General features: G+C 39.4%; 1 pseudogene; it reads left to right on the top strand.

The window, feature by feature from the left end:
• The first annotated feature begins 11,898 nt into the window (after window positions 1-11,898).
• Window positions 11,899-12,746, top strand: LOC129673435 (glycoprotein-N-acetylgalactosamine 3-beta-galactosyltransferase 1-like; annotated as a pseudogene).
• Window positions 12,747-14,034: the final 1,288 nt, after the last annotated feature.

The raw sequence follows: 14,034 nt of genomic DNA, 5'->3' as shown, positions 1-14,034 counted from the left end.
AAGAGCACCCACATTTGTTAAAGAAACATTGATAAAATTTAAACCACATATAGATCCCCACACATTAATAGTGGGAGACTTCAACACCCCACTCTCAACAAAGGACAGGTCAACAAACAGAAATTAAACAAAGAAACAATATCTCTGACAGAGGTCATGAATCAAATGGACCTCACAGACATTTACAGAACTTTACACCCAAACACAAAAGAATTTACCTTCTTCTCAGCACCTCATGGAACCTTCTCCAAAATAGACCATATAGTTGGTCACAAAGCAAGCCTCAACAGATACAAGAGGACTAAAATAATCCCTTGTATCCTGTCTGATCACCATGGAATAAAGCTGGACTTTAACAACAGAAATAGCAAAAAGCCTACACATACATGGAAACTGAACAACTTGTTACTAAATGACAGCTGGGTCAGGGAAGAAATAAAGAAAGAAATTAAAGTCTTCCTAGAACTCAATGAAAATGAAGACACAAAACATACCCAAACTTGTGGGACACAATGAAAGCAGTGCTAAGAGGAAAGTTCATAGCACTAAGTGCCTTCAAGAAGAAATTCGAGACAGCTCATTCAAGCAACTTATTGGCCCACTTAAAAACCCTAGAAAAAGAAGAAGCAGACACACCAAAAAGGAGTAGACGGCTGGAAATAATCAAACTCAGGGCTGAAATCAATCAATTAGAAACAAATAAAACAATTCAAAGAATCAATGAAACCAAGAGCTGGTTCTTTGAGAAAATCAACAAGATCGACAAACCCTTAGCCAAGCTAGCTAAAAGGCAGAGAGACACCACCCAAATCAACAAAATCAGAAATGAAAAGGGGAACATAACTACAGACACTGAGGAAATCCAAACAATCATTAGGACTTACTTCAAAAGTCTATGTGCCACAAAATTTGAAAATCTAAATGCAATGGACAATTTTCTTGATATATTTGACTTACCAAAGCTGAATCAGGACCAGGTAAATCAATTAAATAGTCCTATATCCCCCAACGAAATAGAAGCAGTCATCAAAAGTCTCCCATCCAAAAAAAGCCCAGGACCAGATGGCTTCAGCGCAGAATTCTACCAGACCTTCAAAGAAGAGCTAACTCCAATTCTCTTCAAACTATTCCACAAAATAGAAACAGAAGGAACATTACCAAACTCATTCTATGAAGCCACAGTCACCTTGGTACCTAAACCTCACAAAGACTCAACAAAGAAAGAGAATTTCAGACCAATCTCCCTTATGAACATTGATGCAAAAATACTTAACAAAATACTTACAAACCGAATACAAGAACACATCAAAGATATCATCCACTATGACCAAGTAGGCTTCATCCCAGGTATGCAGGGGTGGTTCAATATATGGAAATCCATCAATGTGATCCACCATATTAACAAACTGAAAGAAAAAAACCACATGATAATCTCCCTAGATGCTGAAAAAGCATTTGACAAAATACAACATCCATTCATGTTTAAAGTACTGGAGAGATCAGGGATACAAGGCACATATCTAAACATAGTAAAGGCGATATACAGCAAGCCTATAGCCAACATCAAACTGAACGGAGAGAAACTTAAAGCAATCCCACTGAAATCAGGGACAAGACAAGGCTGCCCACTCTCTCCATATCGCTTCAACATAGTGCTGGAAGTCCTTGCTAGAGCAATAAGACAGTTGAAGGAGATCAAGGGGATACAGATGGGAAAGGAAGAAGTCAAATTATCACTATTTGCAGATGATATGATAGTATACATGAGTGACCCCAAAAACTCTACTAGGGAACTCCTCCAGCTGATAAACACCTTCAGCAAAGTGGCCGGATACAAAATGAACTCAAAAAATTCAGTAGCACTCCTGTATACAAAAGACAAAAGGGCTGAGAAAGAAATTAGGGAAACAACACCATTCACAATAGCCACAAATGACATAAAGTACCTTGGCGTAACCCTAACCAAGCAAGTCAAAGACTTGTATGAAAAAAATTTCAAGTCTCTGAAGAAAGAATTAGAGGAAGATATGAGAAGATGGAAAGATCTCCCATGCTCACGGCTTGGCAGGATTAACATAGTAAAAATGGCCATCTTACCAAAAGCAATCTACAGATTTAATGCAATTCCCATCAAATTGCCAACAATTCTTTACAGACTTGGAACGAAAAATTCTCAATTTCGTATGGAATAACAAGAAACCGAGAATTGTTAAAACAATCCTCTACAATAAAAAATCTTCTGGAGGTATCTCCATCCCTGATCTCAAGCTGTACTATAGAGCAACAGTTATAAAAACTGCATGGTTCTGGCATAGAAACAGAATGGTGGATCAATGGAATCAAACAGAAGACCCAGAAATAAACCCACACACTTACGGACACTTGATTTTTGACAAAGATGCCAAAACCATACAATGGAAAAAAGATAGCATCTTCAACAAATGGTGCTGGTCCAACTGGATGTCTACATGTAGAAAAATGAAAATGGATCCATACTTATCACCCTGCACAAAACTGAAGTCCAAGTGGATCAAAGACCTCAACATAAAACCAGACACATTAAATCGGCTAGAAAAAAAAGTGGGGAATACCCTAGAACTCATTGGTACAGGAGAGAACTTCTTGAACAGAACACCAACAGCACAGGCTCTAAGAGCAACAATCAATAAATGGGACCTCATGAAATTGAAAAGCTTCTGTAAAGCAAAGGACACCGTCATCAAAACAAAACATGATTTTTCAACTGAGACAAACCATCACAATGGTCTCTCAGTGGTCTGTTAGGGCTTTCTGCATCATTGTGTTAAGTGCCCATGAAAGCAACTGGCCATCAGAAAAATGGCATCATATCACTGAAAGGCTATCCTGGCACTATCCGCCTAAGCCTAGAGATGATTCCAAAAGGGTCTTTCTTGAGTATAGAAATCACATAACTATTTTCATCATGATAACTACGTCTTTAGAAGGACTAATGAAGATAAATTTGGGGGTATAATTTTCCTTCAGGCTGCAGATCTTATGAAATATTTGGAAAGTCCTTTCTAAGGAATTATTTTATTCGTAATCTTATAAAGTATTATTTTAAGATTGGTAGAATTCCTTCTTCCTTTAAACTCACATGTGGTTGATAGCCCACAGAGCAGACTTCATTTTCAGTGACCAGAAAGGCCAGTTTCAGCAGCATGGAGCACATGCCTGGGACAGCACACTGAGGACTCAGGTAAGTTTGAAGTTAGGCTGGCCTACATAGTAAATTCCATAGTAACATCATAAACACCGCATCCATCAGTGTTGGGATTCGGCTGGCTTGAACTAGTTCTAGTCTTGTGGATTTAGCCACAGCTGTTGACAGTTCATGTGCCATGACCTTGACATGTAGTCAGACTTTTGAACTATTTGTTGGGTCCTTTTTCCCCCTCCCTACACCACCTTTATCTCTTACAAACACCCAATACTAAGTAAGAGGGAAGTAAGGTTAAAGGAGAAAGGAGACATCAGTTTCATTAGACTGCTTCCTGGTCAGGGGCATTGAGTTTTGGGGGAGCAGTTTGATCTTTGTTGTCAGGATATCTCCAACCAGCATTCCAGCAAACAGCGAGAGTTAGGCATTATCTCAAAATCAAAACAGAAACAAAAACATTCTCAATCAAATGACTAAACAACTCTTGAATGCAAAAAATAATAACCAAGTCTTGGATAGTTTCCTATAATGAGTAATTTGTCATTTTAATTTGTTATTTAAATAAAATTATTGTAAAAATCTAGGAAAAGAAACACCCTCGCAGGTTCTCATATGAGGGTGAATGAGACCCTGGACTGCAGGTGTCCAATCATCTTCTACTATGGAGAGCACTTGTTTAAACACACATAATCAAGTTCTGCAGGTTTGAGGACTCTGTTCTCTTAAGTCTGATGTTCACAAAGCTCTCTGGCTTCTTCCTTGGCCGGCAAGCCTTCCCTTCTTTCAGGGCTCACAACTGCAAGCCCTTTGCTGTCATAATCTGTCCCCAAGTGAACTAGTAACTCTCCCCACCTTGATCTCTTTGCTCTGACGAGGAGACTCTGCTACCATGTTATCTATTTTGTCTTGGGCTCCTGGCCGATGTGAATGTCAAATTTAAGTATAGTCAGTTTTTGTTGAAAGCAATGATGGCTATCAGACTTCTGGTAGGTTATAAAAATATTTCCTGTTTATTCCTTTCTTTGAAAGTGTTTATCTGGATAATCGAGTCCTTCCAAAGACATTCCTACCATGCACCTGTCCTCTTGTCTATTCTTTCCCAGTTCCTAGACATTCAGGTTCATGATTTTTAAGGCTGTTTGAAAGATTCAGTGGGTCAGACAATTATCTAAGACAGTCAGAGAGCTGAGGAGTACTACAAAGGGCCGTGCCAGTCATTACTAAAAGCAAAATAATAGCTAGTGTTGATCTTACGCATTGATCCTGCCTTTCTTTCTGAATGATTTTCACAGTGTTTACTTAAAATAGTTTCCCCAAAATCAATACAAATTTTAAAACCCTTCATTTCTTCTTGTCCTCAGTACCTAAACACAGTGCCAGGCATAAGGTAGAGGATTTAAATCCATCATTATTCATAAAGCTGTTCATCTTCTCTGTGTAGTTGTATGTGCAGCTGTCATTCATGACTTTATATTTTTTAAAAGGCTACCAATGCACATAAATGCAACATTAAATAAAATTATTGAGTCTCATAAACACAAAAAAAAAATACTCAGAAATAGGAAGGAAATTAGTTTGGAAGAAGGAGTTCAGTGGGAGGGGAGGAGAGAAGAAGGTTAATGGGGTGATTATCATCAAAATATATTTTATAGACATGAAATTGTCAGAATTTTAATTTAAAAATATGGTTTACAATTTTCATCATTAAATAAATTAAAATAGCATCAAGAGGAGAATTACACAACAGGAAATCTTTACTGTCGTTATTTTCTGTGATCTGACAGCTAGCATATGTTCATCGCTATCCAACAACGAGGCTCCACAATGTTAGGCTCCCACTACAGACAGAAACAAAGTAGAGAGCACACATTTTAATGCTGTCCAGTCTGAAGTGGGAGGGAGGGACTGGCTGCCAACAGAGGTGCCTCAAGGCTCGTGGGGGAAGAGCAAGGTGAGTCAGCCTGGGGAGATGACTGGGGAAGCTGACGGGCCTGACAGTTGTTTTCGATCACAGTTTTGTTTCTTTTAGAATGTTCTCTCTAATTCCTAAGAAATAGTCTGTGGCCTTTCCTAATGCACTGAGTGTTAGAAATGAATTTCAAATACTGTGATACTCAGAGGAAATAAAGCAGAAACAGACCCTTACATGGCATTTCTTCATGATTTACAGTGTTTGAAGAGCAAATAGCACACCTGACTAAAGCTCACCTCAGTGTCTAACTGCGTATGGTCTAATAACCACACCCACACTCTGGTATGAACTCAGCCTCACAGAGTAATGCAGACTTGAAGCCCATGAAGCTGTTGGTTTGTATTCTGAGATAAGAAAAAGTAAGCCATTTTTTTCAGTAGTTGGAGAGGGCGCTTTTCTTCATTTTCCTGTGTCTTCTTGTGAGAACAGCTTCATGCATGTCATCACTTCCTATTTCCAGGTTGCATTACCATACCCTTCCTATTAGCTGCTCGGGAAGCTCAAGCTTTCCCGTGCTACTGGGCACATTCGACCTGCTGCATCTCTCCAGAGCAGGATGCATGAAAGGTTTGCTGAAGGCTGGCAGAGGCAAGAAATGGTGGCCTAAGAGAAGCCTCCATGACAGTGGCAAGGTTGGAACACTGTGAGCTACAAGCAGACTTGTCTAGGGCAAGGTCATAGTGTCCTGTTGAGACCCCAGGAAGAGCAAAAGCCAAGTAATTTTACACTAACATACACTCAGGTGTGAATATGAATTCATATGAGCTTTGCTCAGTTAATTTAGAGGTCTGTGTTTTCCTGGTGTCCTCCATACCCTACAGCTCTTACACTCTGCCTCCTCTTCCATGGGGTTTTCTGAGCTTTCAGGGAAGAGATTTGATGGCAAATTCCCACTTAAAGCTTTGTGATTCAAGGTCTCTTTATTTGCCTAACATCTGGCTGTGGCTCTCTGTTCCCATTTGCTGAAGGAGGAATCTTCTCTGATGAGGGTTGAGTAAGACATTGATCTATGCATATAGCAGAATATCATAAAGAGCCATTTTATTGTTACATTTTTAAATCAGTAGTATTTGGTTTTACCTGAGGTCTCTGGTATATTTGATCCATGGTTCTTGGTCACCTAAGCAGGTTGGGTATGGCTTCCATCTTGTGAAGTGGGCCTTAAGGCAAGTCAGGCATTGGCTGTTCCCCCCCCCCCCCCAAGTTTTGTGCAACCATGGTTATAATGTATTTCGTAGGCAGGACAGATTGGAGATCAAAGGTTTTATGGTTAGGTTGGTGTTTACGTTTCTCTTTTGTTAGCCTGCAGAGTACCTTCCCATACCAAAGATCCTAGAAGATGGGGCAGAATGTTTATTGTAGGCACTAGTTGGAAAACTTCGTGTTCAGTGAGTTCTGTGGTTGTTGTCATTAGCAGTGGGACCTTGCTGTCCATTTACAAGATCAACCTGTTATCTTGGTAACCATATGGGTTGCTTGAGGATTTCCATGGGATCTCTTTGGCCAACAACTCTACTGGATATAACCCAGTCACGGTACTGGAAACTTCGCTTGGTGACAAGAGATAGTTGATTGGGACTCCATTCCTCATAATATTTGGAGTTTTATTAGGATTACTGCCACATATTTTAGGAAGTTTCAACAGTACTAGTTTTTCATACCATCCCTCAAATGCCTTTCAATTTTAGCTGTCTCTCCCAGAATTCCTTCCCTCATTTGCATCACTCCTCCCCCTCCCTATCTGATTCTCCCATTTACAGCCCCCATCTTCCCACAAAATCTATTGTATTTCCCCCTACATAGGATATCAATGTGTATCCCTAGTCCCCTTTTCTATATCTGGCTTCTCAGGAATTGTTTATTGTAGCATGATTATGACATACCATATTTATCATTCTGGGTCTGTGTTACCTCATTCAGAATGATTTTTCCTAGTTCCATCAATTTGCCATGCAAATTTCATTATATATATATATATATATATGTATATATATATATATGTATATATGCATATAAAATACATATATAATACATATAATACATACATACCTACATACATTTGAGGAACATCTAGGGTTGTTTCTAGATTCTGGCTATTATGAATAAAGCAGCAATGACCATGCTTAAGCAAATATCCTGTGGTAGGATGGCTCATCCTTTGGGTATATGCCAAGAGTGGTATCGTTGGATCTTGAGGTAGACTGTTTCCCATCTTCCTGAGGAATCACCACACCGATTTCCATGGTGGCTAGACAAGTTTGCACTCCCACCAACACCAATAATGAGTGTTTATTTATTTCACAGGGAACTGTTGGAGGTTGGTCCAGTGCTAATTACTGACCCTCAAGATTGGTTACTGCCCTCTGGATATACCCATACTTGTTTGTGCAAACCTGCCTAAAACATTATACCTGATTGGTTCATTAAATGACCTACACTTGAGCAGGACAGAATGGGGTAGTCATGGCTAAGGCTCTCAGGCTTTCTAGGACAAAAAAATCACAAGAATCATGTGAGAAAGATGGATGGAAAGAGAGGAAGAAGAAAGACATCATGATGGGTTAGCCTGGAGAAAAAAAAAGCCACCATAGGGTTAATAATAACTCTGTAGTATTAACCAGCATTCACAGTTAAACAAGTAGAAAGGACAGAAGAGAGAGAAGAATCCAAACTCAAAGGCCCAGAAAATATTTTCAACAAGATTACAGAAGAAAACTTCCCTAACCTAAAGAAAGAGAGGCCTACAAACATATGAGAAGTGTTCAGAACACCAAATAGAATGGACCAGAAAAGAAAGTTCCCTTGGCTCCTAATAACCAACTCACCAAGCCTACAGAACAAAAAATATTAAAAGCTTCATGGGAAAAAGACTAAGTAACATAAAACTAAAGGTAACTAAAAGCCAGAAGGTCCTGGAGAGATCACAGATGCCAGTGCAGACTCAGCAAAACTTTCAGTCACCATAGATTAAGAAAACAAGACATTCTGTGATAAAATTAAATTCAAACAAAATCTAGCCTTACAGAAGGAGCTAGAAAGAAATCTCAGCCTAAATATAAAATACAGAAAATGAATAATTTTACTCTAGAAAATCATATACATGCACCACCTCTACCAACAACAACAACAACAAAAAAAACAATAATTAATTTAACAATTGCTGGTCATTGACATCTCTCAATATCAATGAATTCAATTCCCCAATAAAAAGGCATAGACAAATAGAACGGTGAGAAAACAGGATTCCTCCTTCTGCAGCAAACAAGAAATATACCTCAACATCAAAGATAGACATTACCTCAGAGTAAAGGATTAGAATAAAATTTCTAAACAAATGGACCTAAAAAGCAAGCTGGTATTGCCATCCTAATATCTAACAAAATATACTTAAAACCAAAATTAATCAAAAGTACTTTAGAAGAACACGTCATACTCACCAATAAATAAATAAATAAATAAATAAATAAATAAATAAATAAATAAATAAATAAATAAGTAGATCAAGATAATGTTTCCATTCTTAACATCTATGGTCCAAATGAAAAGGAATCCACAGTTGTCCCTGAAACATTGCTAAAACATTAATACCCTACTCTAACCAAAGGACAATTCATTCAAAAAACAAAACAAAACAAAACAAAACAAAACAAACCAGAAATGCTGGAGCTAACAGACATTATGAACCAAATTTACCTACATATAGCTACATAATATTTTACACAATATCCTTAGCCCTGAGGGAATTGTAAACCAAACCTAGTTTGAGATTCCATCTTTAACTGTGAGATTGGCTAAAATAAAATCACAAATGACATTTCTTGATGTCAATAATTTGGAGTAAGGGTAATACTCTTCTGTTGCTGGTGGGAGTGCAAACTAGGGAAGACTCCTAGTAAAGGGGGGGGTATACAGAAACTGAAGTGGCCATACTCTGTAACCAGGTAAAGCTTCCAGCAATGTGACTGAGACTTCAACCTAGTCACATAACCTTTGACTTACCATTTGCCCTTTCTGCAAGATGTGCTTCGGAAATTGTGGTGCAGACTTGGGGTGGCTACAAACCATCCAATGACTGGTCCAACTGGCGACCCAAGCCATAAAAGGGATCCCATGCCTGACACTGATTGAATGGTCAGGTACCAATAGATGAGAGACTAGATTAGTCATCACCAGAAAGGCTTCAACCAACAACTGATGTAAACAGATGCAGAGATCCAAAACCAAAGAACAGGCAAAGCTTAGGGAATGGTGTTGAAGAGGGCAAGGAAGGATTGTAGAAGCCATAAGGATGGAGGACACCATGAGAACATGACCCACAGAATCATTTAAGCAGGGCTTATAGGAACTCATAGAGACTGAGTTGATGATCAGATCACAGAGCCTACATGGTCTCAGCTAGGCCCTCTGCATATGTGTTATGGTTGTGTAGCTTAATGTTCTTTGGGGTCTCCTGATGTTGGAGTGAGGACTCTCTGACTCTTTTGCCTGCTTTTGGGATCCTTTTTCTCCTACTGATTTGCCTTGTCCAGCTTAGTCTTATTCAACTTGTTATGCTGAGTCAGCTGATATCTCTAAAAAGCCTGTTTGTTTGTTTTGTTTTATTGTTTTTGTTTGTTTGTTTATTTGAAAAGAAATGGGGGAGGAGTGGATCTAGGGTAAGTGGATCTAGGGAAAAGAAGAACTGGAAGGAGTGGAGATCAGGGAAACTGTGGTCAGGATGTAATGTATGAGAAAATAATAACAATAAAAGAACATTTTAGAAATTGATCTAAATTATAATAAATTTATTCTACAAAGTAGCTTATTAAGATTTGCTTGATGATCATGGAAATTCAAATTAAACTGCTTTGAGATGCCAGATCACTGCCATCATAATGGTTTTCATCCAGAAAAGCAAGTGAAGAGAAATGTGAGCGAATTGCTGTTGAAGACGTAGGGAAAGAGGAACTGTATTCACTGTGGGGACTGTAAACTGTGTACCACTACGGGGCTATGAAAACAGAGTTACATCTGTTTTCCAGCTATACTACTCTTAGCTACTAATGTCAACATTCTACAGAATACTAGTCAATCCATGTTTACAGCTGCACTACTCACAAGATTCAGGAAATGGAGTCATCTTAGACACCTATCAGCAGATGAATGCATAAAGAAAATGCATTTGCTACACAATGAAATTTTATATAGCCATAAAAAAAATGAAATCCTGTCATTTACAGAAATGGATGCAACTAGAAAACTCTATGTAAACAAATCAGACTCATAAAGACAAATTATTATGTGCTCTGTTACATGTAGCACCTAGGTCTAAAATTCTACGTGTGTTTCTATATGTACATATTTGTATGCAGGTGTTGGGGGGTCTTGAGAAGTAAGAAGGAGATCTTGAGAAGTAAGGCAGTATTATAAGACAAGTGACAAATAGAATGAAATCTGGGTACATGTATTGTAAATAAGAATGGGGGAAAAGAGAGAGAACCAGTGAAGGATGACAATGAGGATATTGGGGGAAGGGAACAATGAGATCATAACAACACACAATGAAACCCAATACTTTGTCTACAAACCTAAAACGCGAATTAAAAAGAGAGAGAGAGAGCAGAATTGCTAGCTGGTTCTTTTGTTTGCATGGCTAATCCTTCACATGTTTATTTGTGTTCCCTTCTATCTCTGCATATGGAGAGGCCCTCTTTACCTGCACTGCCTTTGAAACACAAACTTTGGGCTTTGTCTCCTTAGTGCAAGACAGTAATTTCCAGGATGGGTCTATGTGACAAACACTACCTTTAACAGATTTTTCTTGAATATAAAACTGAAAGGGGGAGTTAATTTATATCTTTTCAATGTTTATTAAAATCTACTGTAGTAGTAATTTTTATCAGTTATATTTTAAAATTATTTACATGTATAGGTGTTTTGCCTGCATGTTATCTGTGTGCCCCATGGTGCATGATACCAGTGGAAACCAGAAGAATATATATAAGATCTCCTTGGTTGGATTTACCATGGTTCTGAACACTGTGTGGGTGTTGAGAATCAAAACCAGTTCCCCTGGAAGAGAAGCTAGTATTCTTAACCCCTGAGCCATCTCTCCAGTTTCTAGACATCTTTTTATTTTCCTTTGTCAATGTTGTTTTCTCTGGAAACGTCCACTTCTTAAGCCATACTCTATTTTAATAATGCACAAGACAGCCAACAACTTTGATTCAACAGATGATAAACTTCATAGTTCTCACAGTTGCTCCTGAGCAGCAAAAGAAAGAAAGCACAGCTCCACATGAAGGAACACAGTCTCCCACAGATGCACACTCAGTGGACCATTAAAATTCAGGATGGGGGAGGGCATGAGAAAGGAGCTGGGAAGTGGACGTGATCCTCAGCTATTGTAGCTGAAGGCACTGTGCTACTTGCAGCCCTGCACATTCCCACAGAACTGCACTCACCCACACAAAGTGGCTTTGCTTGCAGATAGCCTAGATCACTGCATCACTCAGTGACCCTCAGGCCTAGCAACAGGCAACTGCTTTGGTTGCAGACATACCCTCCTAAATGTCCTCAGCCTCTTGGGTGCATCTGTTAGCCTTTCTTTGCAGATGAGTCATCAGAATTTTTTAAATTTTCTCAGGTATTTACTGTTTTGTTGGAAGAAAAGAGAAACATTCACCCTATGGCTCCTAATTATTCCACTGGGAATTCTATAAATGATACCAGAAAGAAAGGTCTAAAGGAATTGGTGATGTCAAAAATGGATATTGGACATAAGTATGAAGACCCAGATATGGCTGCAAAACTCTACCAGAAGGTGAAGATTCTTTGCTAGATAATGACGAGATCACAAAGCCGGCAGGTAAGAGCCAAACATATTAGAAATACATGGTCCCAGCACTGTAACAAAGTGCTGTTCATGAGCTCAAAAGGAAGCACAGACTTCCCTCTGTGGGACTGAACACTGAAGAAACAGAAGTCATTTGTCCAATAGGATATTAAAGGCCTTTCTGTATGTTCATGACCACCACCTGGAAGATGCAGATTGGTTCATGAAAGCAGATGACAGATACGTTACAGTAGACAACCTGAGACGGCTTCTGGCAAATTGTGACTCAAAGGAATCCATTTATTTTGGGAGAAGATTCAGGCCCTGTGTAGACCAGGGCTACATGAGTGGAGGGGCAGGCTATGTCTTGAGCAAAGAAGCCTTGAGGAGAGTGGTGAATGCAATAAAAATGAGTGCCTGTGAACGGTTATTTCCCATGAAGATGTCGATGTGGGAGAGAGCTTACAAGTGGTCAAAATGAAGCCAGGAGACTCCAGGGACCCCCCAGGAAAGAAACTTTCTATCCCTTTTTGCCGGAAGATCACTTAATTCCAGGTTTGTACTCCAGCTCCTTTTGGTACCACAAATATAATTATTACCCTCCCACACATGGTCCCAACTGCTGTTCTGATTTTGCAGTTTCTTTTCACTATGCAAATGCTATAGTCACACATGAGTTGGAACACCTAGTTTATCATCTCCAGCCATGTGGTTATGCATATAGATATCAGTCTACCTTACCTGAAAATTTACTAGAGGAAAGAAACAAAGCAAAATGAAGGCAAAAAATGATTAACCGGAAAAACACCTGAGTTGTATGCAGGTGTGAGGATGGGGTGTCTGACCTTGCATGAAGAAGGAACAGTTGGCAGAGCAAGCCTTTCTAAGTGAGTACTATATTAAAAAAAAGTTCATAAACATAAATTGAGGTCATATAAGGAACTGCAATCTGTGTTAAAATGCCTTGTTTATACATGTATACCTGACAATATTTTTAAAACAATGACCAGGTAGAAGAGAGATTTTTTTCTATTTCTGACTATGCTCATCAAACACACTTAAAGCTGTACCGAACCAAGTGCTCCTAATACAGGCCTGACAATACTGAAAGGAGTTTTAGCATTGTCTTTTGTACTCTACTCAAGAGTTAGAGCACTGTTCAACATAAATAAACTAAAATCTCCATGGAACATATTCTTTGTCTTACGAAAGTTTCTTGCTTATAATTTACCAGTGGCAGAATTTCTCCCAGAATTAGAATGCTACCTATCTCTTCCTAAAAGTCACCAGTAAAGTCATACTGTGATGTTATTGTACATCTTGACTATGTCATGTACTTGGATCTAATTCATGCTTAATATTTACCATGGTGAGCTATTTTCATTGTGATCTCTTTCTTTGTGAAATATCTCTTCAATGACGCTCTCCACCATCCATACTTACAGTGAATAATAGTTTTCTAGAATGATGCATTCAAGACCATTTTCTTGATGAGTCCATCCCCAAGACAATCCCCCAGCCCAGCTCCAGATGGGGTGTAAGCCTGAGGTGACTCCTGCCTGGTGCCACAGGGCACAGGGTGGACATAGCACCCTGAGACCATTCTTGAGGTGATCCCAGGCACCACTAAGATGAAAAAATAAGTGGTGGGTTGATGAAAGAGAAAGAGAAGCAGAGGGGTGTATACATAAGGAAGAGAGGGAGAGCTGGGGAATTGAAGGTAGTGAGGAATAGCATGATGTGAGCAGTTAGCAATGATACCCAAGGTCATGGTGAGGTCCTTGCCCATGCTGCCACCAAGGGTCCTGCAGCATTGGGGGATGCAACAATGTCTCTGGACTGGGCTGTCACCTGATGACTGTGCAAAGCTGGCCCCACCCCTCTCGTGGGCATTGTGGGAGACCTGGTACTGAAGGTGTGACAGCAGGAGAGATGATCCCATCCCTCACCAGTTGCAGTACTCAGGAGAGTGGGCCCTGCAACTTGCCCAGGAAGCACAGTAGTGCTGGCTCTGGTTGTGCGAGTTGTGGATGAGCTGACCTGAGCCTGTGAGTGTAGGAGAACTAA

Source organism: Psammomys obesus, unplaced genomic scaffold (assembly GCF_907164565.1).
Source record: "Psammomys obesus unplaced genomic scaffold, mPsaObe1.curated_primary_1811, whole genome shotgun sequence".
Classification (NCBI taxonomy): Eukaryota; Metazoa; Chordata; class Mammalia; order Rodentia; family Muridae; genus Psammomys; species Psammomys obesus.
Note: the sequence above shows the minus strand (reverse complement) of the source record. Positions and strands in the feature narration are given on the sequence as shown.